Genomic DNA, 27,219 nt, shown 5'->3' with positions numbered 1-27,219 from the left:
GCAGGGGTGCAGAAGAAGGGGTGCAAGAGGTAGTGCAATGCTTACAAGCTATGGATGAAGCTGCGCAAGGTCAAGTGTTTTGTAATATTTGACAAACTGAAAATGCTTGCAAAATAAATGTGATCAATATTTCAGTAGTAAGAAAAGTTCAAATGAAGCTCGTATTTTTTTTGTGATTCTGAAGTGTGATTGTTACAAAGATTTTAATGGGGTCAAAACAAAAAGACACTTTACATGTGTGATGCACACATGAGAGAGATGCACTGAAAATCGATTTCCACGTCTTATCATTTATGTCACGCAGAGTTAGCAGTAAAGCTGCATAATTGATTCAAATGTAGTGCCCAATTGTGCTCTCTGTAAAAGGCAGTGCCCTAGCACACCATGCTTCAGTCATACACTTTAGACAATGGCCTCCCCACTCGCCCACCATTCTCCTGCTCAATCCTTTCTCTCTTCCCCTCGCCTCTCCCTCGCTCTCTCTACTACTCAATCTACTCTACTACTCAATCTACTCTACTACACACTCTACTACTCACACTCTACTACTCACACTTTACTACTCGCACTTTACTACTCACACTCTACTTCTCACTCTCTACTACTCCAATACTCACTCTTTACTACTCACTCTTTACTACTCACTCTTTACTACTCTCTACTACTCATTCTACTACTCTACTCACTCTCTAATACTCTACTACTCTACTCACTCTAATACTCATTACTACTCACTATAGTCCTCTACAACCCTCTACTACTCACTCTCTATCAATCACTCTATTTCTCTCTAGTACTCACTCTACTACACACTCTCTACTCCTCTACTACGCACTCTCTACTACTCACTATTACGCACTCTACTACTAGGCCTCGCATTTGCAAGAGATTAAGCTATTGGCTTTGTAAATGACAATGCCATTGATATATCTGTTTTCAAAACCAACACATAAATAAAAATGTTGTCATTTACGATGCCAATAGCTCTTTGCAAAGGCGAGACCGTTGCATTGTAAATGCTTGTTTTTCATTCATTCCAGTTCGTGCCTTTCATAAATGCATACTTTGATCAGCATGTCTAATTACTTCCGCCTTTTGTTTTAGATCCTCCCTGTGGACAGCCCCTCCTACATATGGTCTTACACTTTTTTTTTATTTTTACATTCCTTCGTGGACTGTTTTTAGGTCCCGCCTACGCAGTGCGCATGCGTTGCATAGGAGACCTTTAGCCGTCGCTCTGCTCTGCTCTTTTTGGAAGCACATACTCGTGAATGTGGCAGCATCCAGCATGCAGGAGCGAGCTTGGGCGCGCCACAAGCACGAGTATGTGCTTCCAAAAAGAGTAGACTACTTTCCCCAGCACATGCCACGCTAATTTGAAACAGATGTTAATTAGCGCGTTCGCCGCTCTCCCTTGCCTTTGAAGTAATAAACCTTGCTTTCCATAATTTTATTGCACCTATTTTTTCTAAGTCAGAAACACCACGAAGCTGCTTAGTTGGCCAAGCTGCAACATACCCCATGAAACAAGAAGCTAAACACAATGGAAACAAACAGTCGTTGTACAATGGGGAAACAAACATCAAAGAAGATTCCTGACTCCGTGGTAAACACTAGACGCGCACCGTCACCCATAAACCCTATACCACTCATCCCCGCTCGGTCCCAAGCTAACAAACAAACTGCTAATAATGACACCAAATCCCATGCAGACACAGATTCATCCTCGCTGATGTCCCTCTGCCCAACCAGCTGGAGTACCCTCAAGCACCCCGGTCTAACTGCGCCCACCTCACCTTGCCGTCAGATTGCCTCATCACCTTCTTACAATTCCCGGACGACCCACTGCGTGGAGCTCCTGGTAATCCTCCAGTCAAGAAGGCATGGCTACATTGGGGGCAACTAGAAACTCAAGCTCTCCACGTAGGTAACCTGTAAAGCGATGGCAACAAGTAGTGCAACCTTCAAAACTGCACCGCTTCTGATAGGAGGGCCGACATAAACAAGGAAGGTCGCTAGGTGGAAAAGAATATCCCCCGCCCCCCCTCCTCCCCCCAACCCAAAGAAAGACCCTGGTACAGATAAGGCACTGTTGAAATATTGTCAAAAGTTCTTATGTAAATTCAGACTTGGCTGACACTTGTTTGAATAACTTGGGTGCTGAAACATGCAGGAAGATGAACAGCTGGGCTCAGGAGTATGGCATTATGCATTTGTTGCACATGTGATGTCAGCCAATCTGCTGGATCATGCAAGAGCATAATACCAATGAAAGCAGTATTGCCTTCCTCGTATTAATCATATCCTACAAGGTCATAGGTGAGCTCCCCATTTTAATGACGCAAAGTGGGCTTCTGTTGATATTAGGCATGGGCCGGCAGTCAGGAGGCAGCATGAACCATGAAAGACATTCAGTCAATGCAGATGTACCAGGCATCTGAAATGTCACCTTTCCATCATGTGGACATTCTTCATGTACCGAGCATGATTTTTGGTGCATTGTGAGTATGCCATCTATCGACTTCACTGCAGAGGAGCAGCCATGCATTTTTTACTTCCCTTAGCTGCTGGCATGTTGCAACGTCCCCATGTCCACGTAGTATAACTGTTAGAAGTTTACGTTTTTGCTGTGATCTTCACTTGTAATTGTGTGCCCATAACATCTGTGCATACTGCAATGTTTTTGTGTAGTGTACTGCACAGTTATGTTCGTCACAAGAGGTCTGGTGTATGTTCCTTCCTCTAACTAACTCACTAACTCTCACACTCTTTCTCACTAACTCACTCTCTCCCTAACTATCTAACTCCCTCTCACTATCTAACTCAATTCAATTCAAAGAATCTTTATTCGGTGATTAAAAAACACCATAAAAGCACACACATATATACATAGTAAAAAGTTATTAAAAATTTCCAAGATCCTTTGTGCAGAGTATGAACAGAGCATAAAATACAAACAGTAAAACAGTGCATGACACTTAAAAGGGATAAAATAAGAAACATTTCATTCTTCTCCCCTGGTGAGCCTTAAACGGACCGCCACCTTAATAAAATTCATAATACTGCACAATGTTAAGGGGTCCGAAGCTTTCTGTAAAAATACTAGTGCCTCCCTAGCGTGAACCAATTTGTTTTTTTTTAAGAGGTTTACAAGGAACCTGCGCCTGGGCAATGAATAAAAGGGGCAGAGTAGGACAAAGTGAAGGGAGTCCTGCGGAGACCTGTTGTCGCAGCCGCAGGGCCCCTTCTGTTCAATTGGTGTAGCAAATCCTGCTGGTGATGCCAACATAAATGGGAGTAGGTTCAACCTGAAACGGCACATCAAGAACCTATCCTGTACGTTATACATGAGGTACAAATATGGCTCCATACCCTCCACACTCTTCACTAGATTATGGGCCCTCACTGTCTTTTTACACCCTTCAGCCTCAGCTCTGCTTAGGTTTTTCCGCTCTAGAAAAATTTTCCCAACTTGCAACTTACTCTGGGCTACAATTGTTGCAGGGTTAGTAAAGAGGATCCCAAAGCCTAGTTCCTCTAGGGTGTTCTTCACATAATGGAGCCAGGGGATACGCATACATTTGTCCCTCACCAAACAATCCGATAAGATTTCTCTACTGAGTGTTGCGTCGGGATTGACCCAGATTTTTAACCAGGATACTATGGGCCTCAGTTTTACCAGGTCTTCTATATATGGCCTCCCTAACTCCCTGTGGGCAATCAATCCAGCAGTACTTTGGGGGTACCCTCAGGATTGCTTTAAAATATTTGTTTTCTTCCCGTTGGATTCTTGTGGTGTTGACAAAGCCCCATACTTCTGCCCCATAAATTACTTTGGAGCATGATACAGAGCTGTACAAGTTCATCACCTGTTCCGGGGACCATCTTCCTAGCCTCCTGCCATAGCTAGCTATTGCCCCGTTAGATGCAATCATTTTACCACAACGCTCCTCCACCAAGGAATCAAACTGTAAGGCGCCATCAAATGTTACACCAAGATAGGGAAACGTTTTAACCTCTTCTACAATGTGACTCCCTATTGTGTAAGTAAATTTGGAGGTAGATTTTTTCCCCGCCAGGAGCACATAGGATTTACCCAAATTAACAAAGAGGTCCAGGGCATCTAACTCACTTTAAAAACACTAATTCTAATTCTCTCTCTCTCATGGACTCTCTCACACACTCTCAATAACTAACTCTAACTACCTCTCTCACTAAATAACTCTTACTAACTCATTTTCTCTCTCACTAACCAACCAACTATATCATTAACTAACTATCTCACTAACTGTTACACAGGTACTATTTCCCAAGCTTCAGCCTCCTGTTATTTATGCCCCCCATAACAACAAAAAACCATACCAAGCAAGCATTTGCACGCGCAGAAACAAGTTGCCATCATTTAAAGAACAAAATTAGATCAAGACATTATTTATAGGTTACACTTGTTTTAATATAGTATTTCACTTGTACCTAATGCTTTCTTGGTCATATATATATATATAAGGTAACAAATACTTTAAACACTTCTTTATTATAACTTTGCAGCATTCTACAAACTAATGTACAGCACAGCTTAAAAACCTAGGCAAAGTCAATATTTCTGGCTAAACACTTATAAGGTCCCAAAGGCGAGACTGTTAGCTATGCCAATGCTTGTTCTTTTGGCCGTGCCTCTGGCTTTTATATCAGCATGGCACCCGCTTCACGGACACCACGCTTGCATTTTCCAAGGAGTGTATTTGAATTATAATCAGCATGACTGCCGCAGCGCAGTCATGTTTGTGTTTTGTTGGCCATCCTCTCCCGGATCCCTGCTTTCCTGTTCATGTCGGCACCCACCCACCCACCCACCTTCCGCACGGCTTTCTATTTCAGCCTTGATTTTGATTTTCGAATTGTATGCAAATGTTGGTGGAGACGGGCGCACAGAGAAACAGAAATTCTTCACGGTGCCTGGGCTGCTGCGCTCAGCTGCTGGCTCTGGCTTAAGCCGCATCTTTTCAAAAGTCCTTTCATATTGGGACTGCTATTTTGAAGTTTTCAGTACGGGCTGTTGCTAAGCCTGGCTAGCATGTAGTGGCACGGAGAGCTGGGCTGCGTGTCTCCTCCGCCTCACAGAGGATCTTTGCTCTGTAGTGGTTGTGATTGACATTTTGTTGTTTTTCGCATGCTGGTACTGTTTTTTTTACCCATCTAATTCATCAAGCCACAGCAAATAACTTTATTCACTGAAGTGCTTAGTTGCTGTTAATGCTAGTCTCATGAAAACATATACTTTTACGCAGGGCACGAGTCCTAAAAAGAGAAGTGGGGGGACGCTGTCACCGGAAGTAACGTCACGACAGGAAGTGACGTCACGAAAGGTGCGCTCCGACCTCGTCCCAGAGAGGCCAAAGAGTGAAGTCCTGCTGTTTGGCAGGGGGGACGGCGTCCACCCTGTAAAATAAGTGGGGGGACGCCATCCACCCGCGTGGTACCCCGACTCAAGCCCTGCTTTTACGTTTTACCCACATGAAAATTACTTTTGCGGGTGGTGCGCTTGTATTAGATTGTAATGCCGGTGCATATTTCAATTAAAACAATATTGCCTTCATGTTGCTACTTCAGCCCCGTTCACACTATTTTGAAGCTTTATGGCTGAACAATTGGCGAAGGAATCTTAAGATCGTATTAATCGTTTCACTCTAACATCTCTTCCCGGCATTATAAGCAGCTGTCTTCGAACCCTACTGGGAAAGAGGAATGGGCATCTCTGACTTCCTGTTAGTAATAGGGCCAGGGGTTAGGATTCCAGAGAACTCTTCCTACAACCCTAGAAATAGAATAATAACACTGCGAGCTGAAACTCAATGCTGTACTGACAATTTTCATTAGTGCTCACATTAACTTTGTGAAATGCTGAGAAGTAAGCTAAATATGAAAAAGTATATATTTCAATGTGATTCCGTTCACAGTATAGGTGTTCTATTATTGTATTGCACACTTCCCATCAATGGAATTATTATTATTATTTTTTTTTATATTCAGCAGTAAATGTTGGCATCTGCTTTTTATACTTTGCCCAGTTGACTAAAAGCTACCCGATCTACTGAAAAACACAATAATTTCTTGTTTATCTTGGGAAATCTCCCTCTATACTCCTTACACTACTCTCTCTTTCGCTCTCTCTCACACCTCTCTCGCGCAAAAAATTTACATTTCTCATATTAGTTCACTTCAGGTCTTTCAGCACAATTACTTTACAATAACAATAACTACAAACCACAAATGAACTTTCCTCCTTCTTTCAGTCTCTTCTGAGTACACAAACGCCGCCTCTTTCTACATCTATAACCTTTTCTCCCCTTCTTTCTCACACACTATTTCTGGTACTCTATCTATACTTAATACACAAGCTACCTATCCCTCTCAATCTTCCTTTCTATTTATACAACTCTATCCCCTATCAATTCAACATAACATAAATCCACTACACAAATACACTACACACCACACAATTCCATAACAATCCAATTCAAACCACATAATTCCATTACAAACAACTTGCATCCACTCCTCTAAAAACCAAAAAACAGAAATGAGACAATATAATTTACAACACCAATAACTTTCACAAATAAGAGACTGATTACTTTGCAAATGCTTGTTACCTTTCAGACATTAGCATTAAAACCTACTGTATATGTGCCATATCTTCTGCCCTTACACAGCAAGTGGAACCGGGAAGTATTTCTACTCGCGGCCGCCATCTTTAAAACGAGCAAGCGATCTAGTTGCTTGCAGCAGTGTACATTGCAGCTAGGACCCACCATCCACACACCTGCTCACCAGCACATAGTATTTGACCTGCGTATGAGAGTTAGAACGGTAATATTCCGGCCTGGTACGGTTTCTTAGGAGAATTGACTGAGGGCACGCTTTGAAGCCGTGAGTACAGCATAGCAGTTATGGTACTAATACAGCATCATTTCTTTCTCCAATACAGTCACAACCTACGATCACGACATGATGGCCATGATCTGTGTTTTTTACCCCATAGAGTTCGACAACAGGCCCGCCTTGCCACTGAAGGACCTATGGTGCAATACTTTTGCCTCATTTGTGTATGTAGTGTTTTGTGCTAAGTTTATTTTTGTCTTGTGTTTTGTGTTTTGCACATGGATCACTGTTTCACTAGATGTGCTCACCTCAGTCAACATTATATTCTGGCTTTAAGGATGTAGACCTTTAGAAGGACTATATCACCTGAAGGGTGTATTAAAGTATCACTTACCTACCAGGCAGGTATTTTTTTTTAAACCTCTCACAAAAACCCCTCCAACTCCTTTCATCATCTAGAGCATACTACTCATTGCTCCAGCGTAATGCGCAGATCGCACCATGCCTCTTTCTGTAGCAGAACAGGAAGAACCCTATGATTACGCATGCCACAAAAGGGCAACCCTGATTGGTAGTAAGCTCTATCCAGTGAAGGGTTATCACACAGAGTACGGATGGGCTCTTTTATCTGGTTACAAAAAAAGGCGCATGTCAGAATTGGCTAAATGATTTTAGAACATCAATTCATGAAAAATGATTTCACAGGCTATTAATATATCTGGAGTGCACTTACACCATGCCCTTTTCAGGAAACAACTAAGACTGAAATGCACAAACTGCTGTTTTTTTTGTAGTGGGATTATTAAAACAATATATAAAATTCATACCCTGTGCATTTGTGTCGCTTTCGCATCTAAACTTGACATCTCTTTATGTAAATAAATTTGTATGGATTGGTATTTGCCGTATCATTAACGGAGACATACCCATACTGGTTGACTGCATATTTTCTCAAGTGTATCATAAAAAAGCTGACCGTATTGTATATGTATGTATATAAATATTATTCTGATGGATGCATCTGCCTGTGGATTCCTCACCTTTTGAATTACCCCATGTGCAGCATTCCACAGAAACTTTTCTCCAGAGCTCTCCCATGTCGACGAGGACGCCACAATGGAACGATTCTGCATACGACTCCACTTGACTTTTTCGGAGCCAAGAGAAGACCTTGATGGAGTGCTGATGTTAGTTCCCTTATTGCCTTGCATTGACAAGGAGCGTTTTTTTCTAGGGCTCTCCATTTCTCTGAGTTTCTTTGTTGCAGGCTCTACCTGTAATTGTAGCAGTGATCATGGCTACCCAGAAGAAGTCCGGTTTTAAGCCATGCATGGAATGTGGGGGGTCACATGTCGATTACTGACCCCCATGAGGATTGTTTTTTTAATTTGTTTATTGAAAGCTTGCAGTTACAATCCGAATGCTCCGATAGGGAGCCATCAGTGACTTCATAGCATGAAATAGCACAAGCATTTTCAAGGTAAAGTGTCATCATAAAGTAGAAGGATGCAACTATAACTGAAGCTCAGAGTGCCAACAACCCCCCCCCCCCCCCACCATGCCCCCCGCAACCTAAAGAACAAGCACTGGCGTTGCCAATAGGTCTCGCAGTAGGAAAGTTGGAGCTATTGGTTTTGTAAATGACAAAGCCCTTTATGTTTTTAAAATGAAAACAAAAATAAAAGGCATTGTTATTTGCAATTGTAATAGCTCCAACGTTCCTACTGCGAGACCTATTGGCAACGCAGGTGCTTGTTTTTATTCCATTCCCTCACTGCCTGGACGAGTGCTGGGGCTGAGGGCAGACTGGGTCAACACTGGAGGATTTAAACAAAATACGGGGCAACGGGGTGCTCAGCTAAAGGCCAGACATCTTGTCTTATTCAGCAGAAACGTGGAAATGTAAGTGTGCGGGTGCTGGAGGTTTTTTTTCTCCCTGGCTCAGCTGCTGGCTCACGGCCGGAGTTCAGTACGCCATGTCCTTTATCTTGCCCTGTGAAACACTCCAAGGAATTACTCACTACACGAAGTGCTGAGGTCGGAGGCAGAAAATGTTTTCGAATTGCAAGGAATTACTCAGAGGGTGCAATACCCACTGGCAGACTCAAGCGACGTGACCTTATCACGAGTAGAGCTGAAGACAGAAAAAAAGCCTGCATTTCTTTAGCTCATTACATTAAGTGACGCAGATCAATATTTGCTTGATGAGAACCGGCCGAAAGCGGGGTTACTGTGGCATAAAACCAATGCAGCGCTATGTGAAAGAATTGTTTATATCGAATTCTGTTTGGAAGTTCATTTTCCCAAATTAAGAAAAAGTGAAAGTCGTAGCTAGTCATTCGTTATTCACCTCAAAAAAGAACTTCAAGAGCGGCAGGGAAACTGAAAGTACGGCCGGCCACCGGCCAGCCATGAATAATTAGGGGAGGAAAAGCCGCACAGCACACGCTGGGAGAAGCCCTTTGATGTGCTGTGCGGCCGTGAAAAAATGCAATTAGGAGGGAGGGAGGGAGGGAGGCTGATGCGCGAAAGTCTGTGCCAATGTTCTTTGAGTCATTCGCTGGCAGAAAAAACTGTTTCAACCACAAATGTTACATAGTTTTGCAATGAGTCATCCCCTCTGGTAACCTAATTCTCCGACCAGCACATGCCTGCTTACAGTTCAACAGGATTTTACAATATGCGCATTCAGACGTTTGACTGTTTTTTTTATTCCATTCTCTCACTGCCTGGACGAGCCCAGAAGTGCTGGGGCTGAGGGCAGACGGGGTCAACACTGGTGGATTTAAACAAAATACGGGGCGACTGGGTGCTCAGCTGAAGGCCAGACATCTCGTCTTATTCAGCAGAAACGTGGAAATGTAAGTGTGCGGGTGCTGGAGGTTTTTTTTCTCCCAGGCTCAGCTGCTGGCTCACGGCCGGAGTTCAGTACGCCATGTCCTTTATCTTGCCCTGTGAAACACTCCAAGGAATTACTCACTACACGAAGTGCTGAGGTCGGAGGCAGAAAATGTTTTCGAATTACAAGAAATTACTCAGAGGGTGTAATACCGACTGGCAGACTGAAGCGACGTGACCTTATCCCCAGTCTGAGGTCGGAGGCAGAAAATGTTTTCGAATTGCAAGGAATTACTCAGAGGGTGTAATACCGACTGGCAGACTGAAGCGACGTGACCTTATCACGAGTAGAGCTGAAAACAGGAAAAAAAGCCTGCATTTCTTTAGCTCATTACATTAAGTGACGTAGATCAATATTTGCTTGATGAGAACCAGCCGAAAGCGGGGTTACTGTGGCATAAAACCAATGCACTGAAAGTCGTAGCTAGTCATTCGTTATTCACCTCAAAAAAGAACTTCAAGAGCGGCAGGGAAACTGAAAGTACGGCCGGCCACCGGCCAGCCATGAATAATTAGGGGAGGAGAAGCCCTTTGATGTGCTGTGCGGCCGTGAAAAAATGCAATTAGGAGGGAGGGAGGGAGGCTGATGCGCGTGCTTGTTTGGTCATGTGATTCACGTGAACTCAAAGAAAACCGCACAAACGAAACCCTTGGTTTCACGAGCATTTTGAGCACTTGAATTCTCGCTCCGCTCAATGCGCTTGCGTGCATTGATAGGTCGCGAGACCTAAAAACCGTATCAAAGAAACAAAGCACCTGAATGTCACTGTCAAGTAAATATAGGGACACAGCACATGAATCAAATAGTAATAGTCCCCATCGAGACACTGACCCTAAACATAGTATAAAAAAAAGGCGAAGAGCAGGACATGTCACAGATCGGGATGACTCAAAAGATACATTGTCAGTGGGGTCCAGAAATCTTTGGGACGAGAGGACTCAGGGAGATCCTCTGCATAGGTCTCCAGTTGTTCCCTGCACGAAGTTAGATCCCAAACCCATTTTCGAACTGTAGGGAAACTCTTTCCACCCCAGCATTGTGACACAGCCTGCTTGGCCATTAAGGTCACCACTGCAACCAAACACCTGTTGCATGGCTCTAGAGACTTCACATCTCCCAGCAGAGTCACTTCTGGCACACACGGCACTCGCTCCATCACCACCCCCGTCAATACAGTCGCTACTTTAACCCAGAAGGCATCCTGTACACTGACATGATAAATGCAGAAAATCGTCATCCGCCTGCCCGCACCTCACACAACAGGCAGAGTCACGCAAGCCATATTTCTTCAATTGCAGAGGTGTATAATACAACTGATGTAAGAACTTGAAATGGATAATGCATAAATTACAATAGGTGGTAAGGCGCCCTGTCAATGTACAGCAGAACTGCCAATGTTCAAGTAGGAAAGTTGCCCCCCAAGGTTGTGTTCCTTTTAAGATATGAGGGGTGTTCTTCCGGGTCATTCTCATGTTGGGATGCAGTGTATAGACTAGTGATCAAACCCTTACGTTACTCCCCAGACAGCACTGTCTGCCGTGCGCACAACAGCTGTAGTTCTGTTGTATAATCAGGGTAGATTGCCCTAACCGCCTGTCGCACCCTGACATACGTGAAGCACAGCATCGGGGTGGAAGTCTGACCCACCTGAATATCTTGTAGTGAGCAGAACTGGCCATGTTTGTATAGGTCGCCCATCTGCACAACCCCAACCACGTGCAGCGCATGTAGGGCAGAACCCTCCTGCGCCGCAGAGATATCCGACCTGCAACCTGCAGCTTTGGAGCATAAAGGTAATCTAGCTGTGCTCTAAGGGCAAGGGCCCGCCAGGCCTAGGCGGTACATAGCACAGGATAAATCTCTGCCCGAGGGCCTCCATCACCGCCTGAAAGGGTAGCCGCGGTAGGCGGGAGTGGGAGGATAGCATCCGCCTCTATCGCCGTTTGGGGTAGGAACCGCTGCGGGTTAGAACCAATAGTGTTCAAATTGCGATTGGGCGCATAAATAGTAGAGACGCATATCTGGTGCTTCGAAGCCGCCGCAGTGAATCTGCAACACAAGAGTATTCCAACTACATATGACAACAGGGCAGCCTGCAACGTTTTAAAAAGGGTAAGATTCAAGCGGATAGGAATGTTTACAAATAAGAAGTACAATAATTTAGGTCAAATGGTCATTTTGATCACAGCTATGCGGTCTGCGAGCGAAAAAGGTAGCCAAGCCCAGCACGCAGCTCCTATGTAGCCAGATCCCCAGATATTTCACCGGGTCCTGGGTCCAGGAGAGAGGGAAGTCCAGTACGACTTCCTGGGTGCCAGCCGTCCGAGTGAAAAAGTCGATTTAGCCCAATTAATCCCTAAACCGGAGAAGTGCTTGAATTTCACATATTCTCGGAGCAGTTCTGAAAGATAGACTTCAGGTTCACCGACGTATAAGAGCATGTCATCGGCATATGGCGACACTATAAGTGATCGCTGCTGGAATCTCAATGCCACCGATGCATGCAACTGGTGGAGCTTGCAGGCGAGAGGCTCTAAAGCCAGAGCAAATAGCAGCAGCGACAAGGGGGGCAACCCTGCTGCGTGTCCCTACCAATGGAAAAAGCAGACGATACCCAGCCATTAACACGCACCCTGACCGCTGGTTACATATACAGTACTCTAATCCACTGAAGGAAAAAGGAGGAAATCCCATTCTCGGGAGGACCGTGAACATGAAGCCCCATTCGAGAGATTCAAACGCTTTTGTTGTATCCAGTAGCTCAGCAACAGCCTGAAAGTTGGAATGAAAGTAGTGTAATGTGGCAAATAAAGAACGTAGATTGTGCATGGTGGACAGGGCTGGCACGAACCCAGATTGATCGGTAAGATCCAACAGAGGGCTCAAGGGCTGTAAACGCACAGCAATCATCTTGGCTAGAATCTTAGCGTCAATATTAATAATGGAGAGAGGCCTGTAAGAGTCGCAGCGATTAGATGCCTTGTCAGGTTTCAGTAGCATCACCAAGAGGGCTTCCCTTAAGGAGGCTGGGAGACGACCCGTGTCCTATGCCTCCGCAAATACCGCTAGCAGTCTGGCGCTAGTGAGTCCGCATAGGATTTATAAAATTCACTAGGGAGCCCGTCCAAGCCCGCAGCCTTGCATGTGGGAAGTGACATGAGGCTGAGTAAGATATTCTCGGTGACCCGAAGACAGCCACCCCAGAGCAATATCGTCGAGGTATTCATAGACCTCGTCATGTGGTGCGTTTGCTCTGCTTGCATATAATTTGGCATAAAAGTCCTGTATGTTCTCACTAATGTCTGCCGTGGTATAATGTGCCTCCCTGCCTCATCAATAATCTTCTTAATATAGTCCTGGCTACGAGGATCAGACAGCTTCTGAGCGAGGGAGCGGCTAGGTTTGCCCCCCTCCCCATAATAATGAGCTTTACTGCGTCTAGAACTATGGGCCATCTCCTGATTTACTGTCTCGTTGTGTTCCAATTCCTGGATTGCCGGGAGTGTCGAAGGTGAAGGGTCCAAGCCCTAAGATCTTTCTAGAGCGGAAATATCTGCAGCCAATGTTTGAATCCTGCGCCTCAAATTCCTCAAAACGCCCGCCTGTGCCCCCATACACACACCCCTAATAGTCACCTTAAAGGCCTCCCAGAGGACGCCCGCGCTATCAACCGAACCCTCGTTCTCCTTGAAAAAGTTATGTATAGCCTCCCCAATGACATGTTTAAATACGGGGTCTGATAGCGAGGAAGGCTGCAGGCTCCAAGTTAAAGGTGGCCGCTGACACGCAGGAACCTGCAGCTCCAACAGCACAGGAGAATGGTCTGAGAGTGTCCGGGCCATATGAAGGGCATCCACTGCCCAAGAACACGCAGCCTCAGTGATCAGCCAGAAATCCAGGCGGGACCAAGTCCCATGAACCGAGGAAACAAATTTACTCACGCGCCCCAGGATGTTGCAAGCGCCACAGATCCCCCAGCTGGCCAGCATCCATCAGTCCACCAACGCCTCAGATGCCTGCTTGGGTCGTGAAGTCTCACTACCCATGCGGCCTACAGTCATGCATTAAAGTCGCTGCCCCAAAGTATCTCAACCTCCGGGGAGCTAGTAATGCAGCACCACACATCAGAAAAAAAGTCTGGATATTCTATTCGGGCCGTACACATTCACCAACAATACACTCACACCACTTAGTTGCCCATGTAATATCGCAAGCCGGCCAGATGCATCCGTGTCTGTGTGGAGAACCGTAAATGGGACCCCTTGTTTCATCAATATCATCACCCCTCTTGCATAACTAGAATACGAGGACATCACCCGCACCCCCGCCCACCGATTCCAAATATTTCCTTCAGACAGTTTTGTGAGGTGGGTCTCCTGCAAAAAGGCTATCTGCACATCCATCCTGTCTAAAGTAGCAAATATTGAGCGGATCTTTCTGAGGGTGTTGAGACCACGGATATTCCAAGCTAACAGTCGCACTTTACCACTCATGATATCGTAGGGATCCCTGGAGGCCTGTCGGTGAGAACAATAAAAAGAGTTGTGCCTGCTCCTGCAAAAAAAAAAATGGATAAGTACACCAAAAACTAAAAGTTCCGGACCCACCCTCCACCCACACCTCCCGCTTGCTGGAGGTGTGGGTGGCTGAAGAGGGCGAGATTGTTGACCCTCGTCTCAGTAACTGTAATTTAAAACCCGCGCAATACAGGGTGTGGCGGAGCCCCTGGGACAGGCCTAGCCGCAAGGGAGCCGTGAGCCCGCTTTTTTTTTCCCCCGGTCCTATGATTATGCCTCCAAACTTCAGAGTCCACTGTGGCGGTTCCGTTAGACAAGAAAAGGACCTCGTGGTAGTCCCTACCTTGATGGAGTCTGTGTCGGGTATGGCTGGTCGTCACTCGTCACAAAATACCTCAGTAAACCCAGACTTGGTCTCCCGCCAGAATGTTCCCCAAAGAGGTGGCGATTGTGAGTGCGTTCTATCCCGAGTCGCACGAACAGGTGGTTGGCTATATAGTCTGCGGGCAAGAGGTACAGGCAAATGAGGAAAAAAAAGACAATGAACATGGCAGAGAGCAGTTCAGTACCAAAAGTGTCCTTAATCAAGTTCTCAATGAAGGTCTCCATTTTTCCCACGTTCTTTGATTCCGGCAGTCCCATTATTCAAATGTTATTCCGGCAAGAGAGGGCCTTTAAATCCTCATTCTTGGCCTGAATGAGGGAGAGAACTTTCTCCATGTTGAGTGTTTTCCCCGCCACCTCACTCAAACCATCATCTGCTGCAGATACGCGTTGCTCCACTTCTCCCACACGTGCGCCCTGTTTTTCTAGTTGTGACGACATGTGGTTGCGGCGTTGATGAACTGCAGCCATGGTGCCTTCTATGGTTTCGAGGCTACGCTGCATGGCTAGTAGCGTTGTCTCTAGTGTGGAGGGACCCCCGTCTTGGACATCCACTTCTGAGTCAGAGGCAGCTTTTTGTGGGGTCTTTGATGTCTTACACGCCTCAAACATGAGGCGGGGTTAAGATTTATCAGTCCTCCCCATCCCGTCAGCAGAGTTAGTCTCACCACCGTGGAGATGTTAGATTGGGGACTCCTGATAGGAAGTGGGGTAGGATCCAGCAGAGGAGACAGCAACCCCAGGGGGCATTCAAGCTCATCACACAGCTGGACAATTAGGCCAGTGCCTACCCCGCACCGCGTGACAGGCGCCACAAGGTACACTCCCTGGATTAAACAGCAAAGTTGGGCATCAAGTCCCCACAGCTCAACGTACAATGTAGAGAAGCATCACAGAAAACGGCAGCCACAGGACCCACCTCAGGTACAGGATAGACGTACTCCTGAGTGGCAAGGCACATCTGCAGGTCCTCCTAACCGACACAGGTGCACGGCAAGTGCAGCAATTCCAGGAGGTAGGCCAGCAGCCAAAGCTCAATGAGGCAGGGGCAGCTCAAGAATGGCAGGGCAGTGGAGACCCAGCTCAGGCAGGGGGCACCGCCACCATGTAGACACCAGCCATAAGCCGCAGCAGAGCCCCCTGAGTATTGAAAGCACTCCGGCAGGATTAGGTCCCCAATAACAGCAAGACGAGGCAGAAGAAAGGCGTGTGGTGCAGGCGCACTCCTGGGCCTGCTGCACAGATCCCCTCGGCTCTGAAGGCCCAGACTCAGCGGTCCGGCAGGTATTCACAAGGCAGCACAATCCGCACGGCCGTAGCAACGAGCGCCCACCCGCCCCGGACACAGCTCGCAGGCCGCGGCCCTCTCCTTGGCCCGCACCCGCCTCCGCAGTCACCAGCCAGGTACGTGCCGCACCCCACTCACCGCAGCCAGCGCAGACGGCACCCCGCTCTCCCAGGCCGACTTGTGGTCCACCTCCATTCAGCCCGCTCCGCAGACGCCCTCACACCACGGCCTGGTCAGTGCTCCTCTTGGCCTCTGGTGAGATTGCACACCTCCGCGCAGTAGTCCGCTCCTCATTCGTCACCAGAAATATTTAGGTAGCTACACACTTCTCCTGGGCTCCGCAATCATAGGCCCGCAGGCATACGCGCAGACACAGCAGCAGGCAGGATCCACACTCAGGGCCCGGTGGTGGCCACCATGTTGTGAAAGTGCCGCCTGGACCGATCCGCTCGGTGTATAATGCGCTGTCGTGCTCTATAGCGGCCCAAACTGGCACAGGGTATCCCAGAGGGGCTTACAAATCAGGTCTGCCACGTTAGTGGCGTGGATGCAGCAGTTAACAGGTGGATATTAGTCGGATTGGCGCTCAGCCGGTCAGAGCCTCACTAGAGTGCGCCCATCTTGCCGTGCGCCCTCTAGCGCCACCAACCGACCCCCATGAGGATTGTTTATTGTGCCTTTCATCTGACCACGATGTCGAGGGGTGTTTGTCATGCAGGCGCTTGAATCCAAAGGCCTTAAAGGAAGGGAGGCCAAGCTGTTTATGGCCATGGGTAAGAAGCAGAAAAGGTGCCGAAGTCACCGACTCTGCATACCTCTAAGTCGTTGAAGAAGCATAAAAAGAAGAGGTGCCATGGATCTTGACGTCTGTCATCGAAGGATGAACCACCGACATCGGGTTCTCCGGTTCTCCGATGTCACCGCAAGGAAGAAGCATCACCTTCCCCTTCTCCTCAAGTGACTCTGTCAGTCTCCGGCACCAAGAGTTTCACCGTCGCCCAGAAAAGTGACGCCTTCACCTCCGGCGACTCAGCCCCCTGCTCCAGGGTCTCCGGCACCGCAACCAGAGCCAATTAGACTGCTTCCTCAAGCTTCATCAGAACTGGCGGTACTGGATCCAGGATATCCCGGCTTTCCGGCTCTAGGTACAGATCCATCGCATTTCCTAAATGCGATGTTTGGTATGTTTGCCAGAGTGGCTAATCCTTCTAGTGTGCCGGTTGGCCCCATGGGACCTTTTACATACTCGCTTACATACTGCCTTGTATGCCAATGGCTCCAGTGAGTTGGCCTCCCCCGACGCAGAGGTTCTCGACACGTGCAATCCCTGGAGGGAAGAGCACCGTTGGATAGTTCTTATCTGGCGTTTTCTAATATTCCTGTGGAGCCTCTATCAACGCTAGTCTCGAAGTCTCTGGCTCCACCGACGCTGGTCCCAAGCATGTGATCCAGAAGGAAAGCACAAAGGCTGCTGGAAGAACGAGAATATCAGGAGCAGCAGGAAGAGGTTGAAGAGGGCGAGATTGTTGACCCTGTCCAAGAGTTTGAGGGCCTACATGTGGCTAGCGGACTGGACACATTACCTGAATGGAGCTCTTGTCAGCAAAAGGCCTTTCAACACAATAAGTTTCCTCATACCACTCAGTAATAAGGAAGGCAGCAGATCTGCTGGATTTGCAATTGCCTACTGCAGAGCTTAAATCTAACATTTTAACAGAGGTGCTACATTCCCCGTCCTCTGTTTCTGAACAACTGCTTCCTTTAAATGAGGCTTTGACTGAGCCAATCTTGGAGTTGTGGCAGAAGCCAATGACTGCCCATGCAGTGTCTAGATTGGTGGCAAGGAGTTATAAGATGGCTCCGGGAGATCCTGCTTTCCTTTCTACACACCCATCTCCTGAGAGTTTAATAGTCCAGGCATCATGCTCCTCTAAACAGTCTGAAGGCTCGTTCACCTCCATGCCTCAGATAGAGACTCTAAAAGGATGTAGCAATCGGCAAAGTGTTTTCTTCGGCCAATATGACTTTGAAATCAATAAATGCGACATGCCTGCTTGGTGGCTATATCCATGTTGTGATGGACTCGACAACAGAGGTGCTCCCTAAGCTTCCGGAGGATGTTCAGGACCATTTTGCAGAAGTTCTGTTGGACACCCAAGCCTTGGCCCGTCAGGTCATTCAATCAGGACTTGATACTGCGGACTCTGTCACCAGAGTAATGGGTTCCTCGGTTGCAACCAGGAGGCACGCCCGGCTAAGGGAGTCTGGTTTTTCACCGGAAGTACGTGCCACCCTATTGGACTTGCCTTTTGACAGCTCTCGTCTTTTTGGTGCCAAAGGGGACTTGGCGCTACAGTGCTTTGAAGATAGTAGAACCACAGCAAGATCGTTGGGTCTCAAGTCCCAGCCCAGGGGCTTTGGGTACCGCAGATTTTGTGTTTTGGGAGGACTTCATCCTTTCGAGCCAAACAAAAACAGCAGTCGTAGCAGCAGCAGCAGGCGAACCCTCTATATAGGTCATACAGAGGTAAAGGTCGTCTGTGAGGCACAGCTCCGCAGCAAGTCTCCTCCTCCTCTTCTCCTGCCCCTTCAACTGGTACCGCAGGGAAGCAGCTCTAGCTCCTCCATCCTAAAGCATGTTGGTCACGTGGGAGGACGGGTGTCCCATTTGCTATGAAATTGGAGGCCAGTTGCTTCAGATCTCTGGGTGTTGGATCTAGTGGAAATGGGTATGCCCTTCCGGGAGTTTCCCCCTCTTTTCCCCCCTCGCCAGGGCTGGTGCTCAGAAGAGCACCTGTAGCTACTGCTACAGGAGGCTCTAACTTTACTGCAGAAAGGTGAGATAGAGGTGGTTCCGTAGCAGGAAAGTGGTCAGGGATGCTACTCTCCGATTCCCAAAAAGGATGGCTGGTTGAGGCCAATCCTAGACCTCAGGATCTTGAATTTTTTCCTCAAGCAGGAGAAGTTCAAGACGTTGACCCTAGCACATGTTCTTCTGGCATTGCAGCAGGAAGACTGGAGGGTGTCAATCATTTTGCAGGATGCATAATTTCAACATTCCCATCCTGAAGTCTCATCGGATGCATCTCCATTTTACAGAGGGGTCCCAACACTACCAGTTTGTGGTCCTTCCATTCAGTCTTACTTCAGCACCTTGGGTCTTCACAAATGTGATGGGGGTGGTATCAGCACATTTCAGAAGGTCAGGATTTCTGTTTTCCCCTATCTGGATGACTGGCTGCTCAAAGTAGAGTCAACAGAGATGGTGCTGCATCATTTGCAAGAGACAACACAACCGTTGTTCAAATTGGGTTTCTCAATAAAGATACCCAAATCTCACTTGGTGCCCTCTCAGGGCATCCTGTTCATAGGGGCAGTACTGGACACTACTGTGAGTCATGCCTTCTCGCCTCTGCAGAGAAGTCAAGACATCCAGGCTATGATTCCATTTTTTCACAATGGAGTGTTTGTTCCAGTCCTTAAGGTCTTAAGCCGGCTTGGTCTGTTCGCTTCTTGCATACTGTTGGTCAACCATGTACACTGGCCTATAAGGGCCCTCCAGTGGTCCCTCTGCAAGCAGTGGTTTCAACACAACAGAGATCTCAAGGACGTGGTCAGAATCTCCAAAGACACTGCAGTTGAGCTTTTATAGTGGAGTGTCTCGGACAACCTGTCCACAGTAATAATGGATACCTCCACTTTAGGTTGGGGAGCTCATCTGAAGGATCTGGAGGTTAAATGTCTTTGGTCTTGAGAGGAAAGATTGTTTCACATCAATCTCCTGGAATTGTGGGCAATACGTTTGGCTAGCAAGGCCTTTCTTCCCTCCGCAGTCAGTAAATTTAGGTCCTGACAAACAACACTACCGCAATGTGGTACATCAACAAAGAGGGAGGAGTGGGGTTGTACGCCTGTGCAAACAGGCTCTGCGACTCTGGTCCTGTGCTCAGTGCCATTAGATTTGCGTAACTACGAGTCTTCTGGCTGGAGTGCTGAATGTGTGTGCGAACAGTCTGTTGGTAGACCTTGCCCGGTCACGAGTGGCGTCCTCATCCAGAGGTGGTCTGTCAAATTTTCAGGATGTGGGGGTTTTCTTGGTTGGACCGGTTTGCCACTCATGAGAACGTGCACTTCCCGTCGATCTGCAGTCTTCAGTATCTGATGCAGGGAGCATTGGGGGACGCTTTTCAGTTAGATTGCACAGCGTCTTTACGTGTTTCCTCCCATACCCTTGATTCCTCGAGTTCTGAGGAACATTCGCCAACACCGTGCCCAAGTCATATTGGTCGCCTCGGATTAGCCAAAAAGGAAAATATGGGTGGAACTGACGTCAGCACGCTGACGAGGTCTTCTTATGGCTCCAATGATATGCAGAGTCGCAAGTGGAGCCGTGCCATTGTGACGTCCTCGTCAACGTGGGAGAGCTATGAAAAAGTTTCTTTGGAATGCTGTGCTAAGGGTTACTTAAAAAGGTGAGGAATCCACATGCAGATACTGTATCCACCAGAAAAAGCGTTACCGAAGGTAAGTAACTTGTTTGTTTGGTATCAAACATCTCGTATTGATAAATCCACACTGATCCTAGTGTGGGATGTACCATTACATGCACACAGTGGGCACTTTAGAGGTGCCCCAAAAAACCTACCGGGCTCTGGTGTTCTCACTGATGGGTTTCTGCCAACCTGCCACCTGAGACTCTGTTCTGACATAGGGTGAGAGCCCTTTGCTCTAATGAGACCCAGATAAAAATCCTATCCGGGTACACCACCTCCTCCAGGATGACCTGCTGATTAAAACTTCGAAGAGCTGCTGCCTTTGAAATGCGAATCTGACCCCACTCACAGGAGAGGAAGCCGACCCCCTTTGGAACCTGTACAGGTGGGAAAATTAGCTAGTAAGATAGGCATGCCAATCCCTAGGTTAGTCCCACCCCTAAGGTGGGTTAAATTGAGGAGGACACAACTTTTCAGAAGTAGCCATCTTTGTGATGGCGTACTGAGGAATTCTGGGTCAGGGTTTACCCACGTCCTACAGGAGGGGGCACAGTGATCCCAAGGGTCAGTAGACCTTGGCTACTACCCTATACTCCCCTATCGCCCCTTAAATTCAGTATTTAGGGGAGTCCCTGGCACCAGAATAGCTGATCCTGACGACCTATGACGAAGAAGGGTACTGAAGAGACACTGAAGATATCAACTGACTTGACACCAGCCTTCTGACCTGTCTGCTGTTCCCCATCAAAACTGCTCCAAAGAAGTCTCAACCTGCTGCTGTTGTGCCTCCAAATCCTGGGAGGACTGCTTGTCTTCAATGAAGAACCAAGACCTCCTGTGGGACAACATAACTGTTCACTGCATCTTGCAGAAACTCCAAAGAAAGGACCGTTGAGGACTCCCGAACCGCCAAAACACAACGCCTGAAAACACAACTGCAGCCTTTGTTCCAACCCCGAGTTAATTTCAGCCAACGGTGCCATTGAGGTCCCCCGGTGTCCAGAGCCTGAGTCCATTGTGGTTTTACCCCTCGTGCATCCTCTTACGTCACCACCTGCAGCCTCTGCATTCAGGCCCACTTCACCCTGACTGCTCACGGTAAGCAATTCCGATGCCTAAATACACTGCTGCACCCGTTGCTCCTGGGCTCTGGAGAAGAGGACCAAAGGTGTCCCTACGTACCAGAGCATTGTGAGGCCTGAGCCCCCATTTGGTTCAACCCAACTGGCCCCCCAGTCAAAACCTGCAGCATCTTTCACCATGACCGTTCTCCAAAGAATAACATTGGGCAGCTGAGGCGGTTTTGCACCTCTGCGCCCGGCCGCCTTGGTGGTCTGCTGGTTCTGTTCACTCATAAGGGAACCCTTAGACTCTTTACACAATATTTCTCACTTTGATATATCATATAGAGAGCCAGCTTCCTACAAGTGGGGCGGTGCCCTGCAAACAGTGCTAGAAGTAAAGTCTAAAAAAAAGGTACCTCAAACTGAGCGAGGAGGAAAAGGGCTCTAATAAAGCAATTAATCAATGCAATCTTAATTCAATTTAAAATAAACCATACAAGATAAAAATATCAAAATAATAAATCATGCAATATAGTAAAAACCTGTATTAAGAAATGCATGCTCAATAAATGTTAATTCCTCACCTAATTCTCAGCCGGTATCAAACTTTTCCTCATTCTCACTGCCCAATTATAGAAACTTAATATAGTCCCATGAATTGCTAAAGCGTCTTTTGATGAAAGAAAAATAAGTGGTGGTTTCCATGACTTTAGAAAACAAGCTCATCTGATTTTAAAACAGCTACAGAAAAGGGTTAAGTCCATTGTACTCAGGCAGAGATTGCCTGGCTTCAAGATGGCCATGAAATAGCAAAGCTCCGATGACCCGGCCGATAATCCTTCGCCATCCTGATACAAAAGGTGACAAATAAACAATGTAGACCTGCTATACCCCCGCAGAAGCAGCAAGCCCATCAACTTGGGGAGAGAACGTAGTCTTTACGGTTAAAGAGGTCTACCTCGAAGCTGGGAAATCGGGTTCGAGCCTTGGCAACGACTCTCAACATCCTGTGATTCTGGGCAAATCACTTAATCTCCCAGTGAAATTGTCCATCTGTAAAGAAACTGGTGCTCATGTAAAGCGCTCTCATACCCGATTTCTCGGGTTTCGTTTGCGCTATATAAAACTCTCTCCCCCCAAAACACTGTTAAAAAAGCAGCTTCCTTCGCGATATTGGAACCATGAAAGAGCCGACGTAGGCAGAGAGCCCCGAGTGACGAAAAAAGGCCCAGTGCGACTTAAGCTTTGGTTGCTGAAGTGGTCTTTGCTAAACCTGCACAGGAGAGTGAGCACGGAGATTCAGACGTACCTCACCTTGGCTATAATGCAGAGCAGCTGCAATACGCAAGGGCGATCATAAGCCCAGCTTGCGGCTCCCACTGCAATTGGACCACAGACCTAGGAGCATGCAGCTAGGCTGGAATAGCAGCATAGCGAGGCAGGTAGCGACTGCTCTAGCACGTGATAGAGACCCCAGATATAAATTATAGCCAATAGTGTGGGGACGCAGACACCTGGAGGACTCCATTGGCGGCCAGGTTGAGGACTGCGGGCGTACTACTGGTCATCAAGCAGTGAGGACATTTGTGAATGCACACATTGCCAGTGCCTTAACTTTGAAGCACATGAACTGTAATGGGGTGGCCTAATTTGACTCTGCAGGTGCTGGAGGGTACAGATTGCTAAGAGGCTGCATCTGACCTACGCATGAGCCACATGGGCACTTGGCCTTGATGGTGCTGGACTGGGTGAGGTGAAAAGCTGTGGTCCTGAAAGGGGGTACTTGTTGGGCCACTACTTCACTATTTGGAACACGCCCAGTGCTCGCCCGAGGCTGGACTTGGCGAGCCCAGCATTTTTCGCAGGTATACTTGGAGTGACACATAGTGTGCGAGGTGGTATTGCACTACCCTCCCTCTCAGAGAATCGACAGGACAATCGACAGACACTTGATGCTGTGCCAGAGTGGTGTTGCTCAAGGGGGCGCCCTGTGTCTCACAACATGCAGCCATCTCACATCAACTCGTCATGGGCAAGTTGGACAAACTTCAGTCCAAACTACAATTCCTTCCTTGCAGGACCCCCAAACCAAGGAAAGGTGGCACAAATGTGGCAGAGTCCAGGTCAGAGGCTGCGGATCCCTCAACAGACATAGAACTGAAGCAGATACTGAACACCACGCAACACAGCCTGACAAAAATCGATGGCAAGATAGATGCACTAATGTTTCGAATGGATCAAATGACAGCGTGCCTGGATAAGCATACTGAGAGGCTAGACACAGTAGAGAAGAGAGTCACAGAGGATGTGCTGACGAGGAGTCATCAAAATCCAAAAAGTGGATAAGCAACACCTCACTCTGCAACTGAAGATGGAGGGCCTGGAAGTGAGATCCAGGAGAAATAACATGCAAATAGTGGGAGTAGGGGAGTCCAGCAAAATGTAAAATATGTGAAGAACCTCTAAACTACAAAGATCGAGATGCCGCTTGTGCAAACCACGAGAACTGAAACATTGCGCTATGAGGGCTCTGAGTTATCCTTTTATCCAGATTTTACTCAACAAACCCAGGATGCACTAAGGCTCTTCCTACCAGCAGAGAGGTAGCTACGTGAGCGCCAGCTGGAATACAGTATGCTATACCCTGCCAAGCTACGGGTCTTGGGGGGAGGAAAGTCGCATTACTTCACACACCCTAGGCAGGTATCACACTTCCTTAAACAGAGGGAGGGCATCGGAACCGGGCGTTAAGCACCCCGACGCACCTTGAGCGAGGAGGACGTCACTCAGGACCCAGAAGACAGTAGATATTTGGGGACAGTGCTGGAGAATTGAAGAACAAGATGTGTGTAGACTGTCTCCAAGACTCCGGTGATGAGGTGGAGGTCATGCTCGATGTGACCTGGTGCTTTCACTGCTGCGGAGAAACAACATTTACTAGAACTCTGTGGCGAGCAGTGAGACCAGTGCTCCATGAGGATTTAAAACTATATCACTGGTAAGATGGTTCTGATGAATGTCGCAGCTGCCTACATATCGATGTGCGGACCTTGGAGAAATATCTTACAAGATCTAATTTGTGAAGGGACAAGGGGGACAGAAAGTGATAATATTTCATGTTCAATATGAGGGCGGGAGTTTTGTGGAAAAATGAGGGGCATAACCTATACTCTCCCCAGTTTACGGGGATGCAGGCTAGACTGTTGTTGCATTGTTTTACTAGAGTCATTATAAAACGGGCCGGACCCAATGGATAGCTTGTAATGGGTGGCATTAACCCATATGTGTTCGTCACTGAATACCTACTGTGGGTTTTGGTTATGTTCTGTAAGGGGCTTACGGGGAGGGGAGTGGGTGGGAGTAAGTTCAGCCATACAAAGTTTGAATGCTAATGGCCTAGAAGGGGCATTATCAGGGGTTGTTTTATGTTGGATATCCTCAAAAACAAGTGAAATATATTGATTGACTGGTCATGACCAAAGGTTGCTGATTAGAATACCATACAGGGTGACGTAAGGCATAAAGCGGGAGAACAATGAGCCACTACACAAATACGATTTCTCACGTGGAATGCGAAAGGTCTTAATGATCAAGAGAAAGGTTCGAAAGGTGGTTGAGCACTTCAAAAGATGAGCAGTGCAAGTGGCGATCCTACAAGAGATGCACCTAGCACAAAACAGCAGCACATTGACCCTACAAGGCCGTTATTGTGCAGCGGGACTCACCTCACATGCCTGTGGGGCTCTCATATGGGTTGACTGTAAGGTATGAGATACAGCTAAATTAGGTATTTGTTTACCCAGGAGGCAGGTATGTGGTGGCCCTCTATCATAAAGGCTATTTAGAAATGGTATTGGTTTATGGCTCCAATTATGATGACCCACAGTTCTATCATGCACTTAGTGCTATTATAGTTTGCCTGGTGGAGGAAGTAGATGACCATGATACTAGAACCTCTTGAAAACTGTGCACCTCTATAAATAATCCACTATAATGCATTCTGACACACAGTTCCATCATGCACATAGCGCTTGCCAACTGCAATAGGGTGACCTGCCGCAAGTCTGGGGGTTGGGGAGTGATTTCTAATTGTGTACTGAATCCCGCACTTGATCGTCCAAAAGACCCACCCCGCTGTACCTCCGATGCCGCCCGGGCTCTCCTTGAAATGGCAGATCTACTAGACCTTGTGGACATATGGCGATGTCGTAACCTCCGGGGCACAGGGTTCAAGCATTACTCTGCTGTGCATGACACACACATGCAAATTGACTACTGGCTGGTGTCTAGGAGTCTGGTACCATGGGTCCTATGCTGTCAGCCTCCCTCATGCACTTATTCTGATCACTCACCCATAGTGCAGGATCTAGAGTTTCCGGGCCGGAGGGCAGCTGCGTTCACATGGCTATTCCTCCCTACTAGACCCTGTCTTTAAGATTGAACAAGCGCAATCAATAAAATACTTTTTCACTAATAATGTGGGATCCGTTGACAGTTTCGCCACAGTATGGGAGACGTTCAAAGTTTATATCAGAGGCATTACGATTTCCAAGCACTCCACGATGGTAAAATCCTTGAGAGACAGACTGTCACATCTAGAGAGCTAGATAGCTGACTTGTATTCGAGACATCAACTCTCTGGAGACTGCAATCTATTAGGAGAGAATAAGGCAAAATTGTGGAAAATCATGACACCACCAACAGGGAAGTTGTTCACATGGGCAAATATGCCACGGCTAGGAGACATGGAAAGGGGGATCTCCCGGGGCCTACTTTAACTCTAACTCTGATGTGTCCCAGACAAGAGGCAGGGGGGATTCCAGTGCTTCAAGACGAGGAGGGCCGAATGTTGAATGATGTGGATAGTATTGCGGATCCATTTCATAGATATATGCAGACTTATACATGCATCGCCTGTAAAAAGCTGGGTTTCTTTTGCAGTAACCCCCCACTTTTTGCCAGACTACTGATTTACTTTGACTCGATGTGCCCTGGGTTCTGCCAATCGGGTCCCTAGGCCTGTGTTCTTTCCCAAAACCATACCTTGTAACCCCTATTGGCACCTCTCTGGCCACACATCAGTCCCTTGTAAAAGGTACCATGGGTACCAAGGGCACTGTGGCCAGGGAAGTGCTGCAGCACTTATTGTGCCACCCTTAGACGCCCTGTACCTGTACACACACACACTGACATTGCAGGCTGCGTGTTTTGGTGCAGAACAAAGTGAAGAGTCGACATGACACACATCCCTTTGTGCCATGCCTACAACCCACTGCCCTGGCATAGGTCAGCCACCCCTCTCGCTGGGTGCACTATACCAGTGGTGAGGTTACAGGTGCATGAGCCCTGCACCCCTACAGTGTCTAGACCAATTCTTAGACATTGTAAGTGCAGAAATGCCATTAAGAGTATTTAGTCCTGGGAGTCTGTCATTACGAAACATCCCGCACCATAATGGCTTTACTGAAAACTGGGAAGTTTAGTATCAAACTTCTCAGCACATTAAACCCACACTTACAGTATCCAGTCAGATAGGTTCCCTTTGTTTTCTTTAAGCTCAAGATTCGTCTACACATAATTGGAAGCATTATTGACTGAGTCTACTCGGGCCATGCGCTTTGGGCACCGGTTGTTGACTTTTAGGTTCGACTTATTCACCTTAAGCTTAATAATACGAAATCACTCAGTGTAC

At 47.3% G+C, this 27,219-nt stretch overlaps 1 protein-coding gene across 2 annotated transcripts in view; it reads left to right on the top strand.

Moving 5' to 3' along the window:
- BCLAF3 (BCLAF1 and THRAP3 family member 3) overlaps positions 1–27,219 on the top strand; it is a 703,357-nt gene that overhangs the window by 464,189 nt on the left and 211,949 nt on the right. The window lies entirely within an intron of this gene.

This window comes from Lissotriton vulgaris, chromosome 8, assembly GCF_964263255.1.
Source record: "Lissotriton vulgaris chromosome 8, aLisVul1.2, whole genome shotgun sequence".
In the NCBI taxonomy this organism is placed as follows: Eukaryota; Metazoa; Chordata; class Amphibia; order Caudata; family Salamandridae; genus Lissotriton; species Lissotriton vulgaris.
The sequence above is the reverse complement of the archived record's forward strand: the minus strand, read 5'-3'. Positions and strand labels throughout refer to the sequence as shown.